The sequence below is a fragment of the Gossypium hirsutum genome, chromosome D05 (assembly GCF_007990345.1).
Source record: "Gossypium hirsutum isolate 1008001.06 chromosome D05, Gossypium_hirsutum_v2.1, whole genome shotgun sequence".
In the NCBI taxonomy this organism is placed as follows: Eukaryota; Viridiplantae; Streptophyta; class Magnoliopsida; order Malvales; family Malvaceae; genus Gossypium; species Gossypium hirsutum.
Window position 1 is genome coordinate 59,910,854 of NC_053441.1, and position 1,959 is coordinate 59,912,812.

Genomic DNA, 1,959 nt, shown 5'->3' on the forward strand with positions numbered 1-1,959 from the left:
AGATATCTTGATCTTAGAGTGCCCACTCTGAAAGAGATACCCACTGGACTTTTACCAAAACTCGTTCACCTTCAGCGCTTGAGTTTTGATGTGGACAATGAAAAAACAAGTCTAAAAGCAGAGGAGATGGAACCATTGAAGAAGTTGGAGTGCTTTACCAGACGTTTTGAAGACATCAATGAATTCAATAAGTTCATCTCCTCAATGCAACAAAGTAAGAAAAATCTCATCAAGTACCATTTACAGGTGGGCTCATCTTTTATGCTTGCTACAAGAGATAAAACAGTAACAGTTGGAGGAGTCAAGAATTGGGAAGGTGAGTTAATTATGCACCCAATTGAAATTCAACAGTTGAATATTTTAAGTTACGACTATTTGAGAAACATAGTCGATGATAATTCTTCCTTCAAAAATGAGATTGACTTGAGGGTTTGTAGGATTTGGTGGTGTGAAGGGATAGAGTGTGTTGTTTCCCTGTCCTCTTTTGCCTCTTCTTCCGCTCATCCATTTCAGAGCCTCGAGGTGTTAGATCTTGGTGATCTGCCAAAGTTGAGTGCCCTTATTATGAAAGATGCAGGAATTGGTTTAGCAACAACATCAACATTGGCTCCGTCTGCCACCTTTTCCCATCTTAAGGAAATTAGGATATACAAATGCTTAAGTATGAAGACGTTGCTTCCACATTGGTTGCTTCCAAACCTCCAAAACCTGGAAGAAATACGTGTGTCACACTGTGTTGAGGTAGTAGAAATATTGGGAGCAGCAACATCAGAAGTTGAAGAAAAAGGGAGTGATGCATTAATCAAATTCCATCTTCCCAAATTGAGAGAACTGGAATTGTGGGTATTACCAAATTTGAAGAGCATATGCAGCAAAAGTGGAGTGATGGTTTGTAATTCTCTCGAGTTAATCGTTATTGTTGAGTGTGATAAACTGAAGAGAATTCCTCCATTTATTCCCCTTGTTGGCAATGGGCAGCCATTTGCATGTGCTCCACCTTCTCTTACCATCAAGTCAAGCACAGAATGGTGGGAATCATTGGAGTGGGATGACCATCCAAACTTTAAAAATGTTCTTCGCTTCAACCCCCCTGTGGAGGATAAAAGGTATGAACCATTTATGGTTTTGTTTATTTTTTTATTTTGATAAATCTAATTTCTCCATATTAATAAAATTTGGTGTATAACTGTGATGATGTTGAAGAGAAAGATAAAAGGGTTGGTGGCAAAGAAGTAGGGGGGAGGATAGTGCAAAAGAGAGGAGAAAAGGAATGTTGGAAGGAAGAGGTTAAGAGGCAAAGGTAAATAAGAAATCAAACTGCCTCTACTTTTTAAATATTTTCCCTCTCTTATCATTCCTTCTATTCTCTTATTCTTCTCTAATATATATATATATACTTGCCAAAATAACCTTCTAAATATTTATTATTAAAATATTTATAGTAATCAAAATGATTTAAGGTGAGACAAAACTAGATCATAGTTTTATTTCCAATAAAAGTTAGGAAAGTATTGTAAAAAGACATAATATTTTTTAATTTCCATGTAAAATTTCTGGAAACAGTACGATTTAAAAATAATAATATAGTTAGAAAATAAATACCAAAAGAGCTACCCAGAAGCAATATAATGTTGAAATCCCAAACTGTTGAACATTTTACCTCTTAATATTCTGTTTGATTTATTTAATTGAAGGTCTTGCCATGGATGGTCCAAGTGCTGGGTTGCTACTGCCAACATCAGAACTAGTTGGAGAAGAAGCTGTCAGAAGTGAGATTTGGGCATGTTTGAAGCAGAAGGAGGTGAGCAAGATTGGGGTTTGGCAAATGGGCATAAAAAATTATTAAAATAGATCATTGCTAATTCTCTCTTTTCTTAATCGGTAAGTTTCTCTCTTCAAATCCTTTTATTTCTTTATGCACAGTTTGTTTGCTCAAATTTTCTTTTTCCAGTTTTTTTC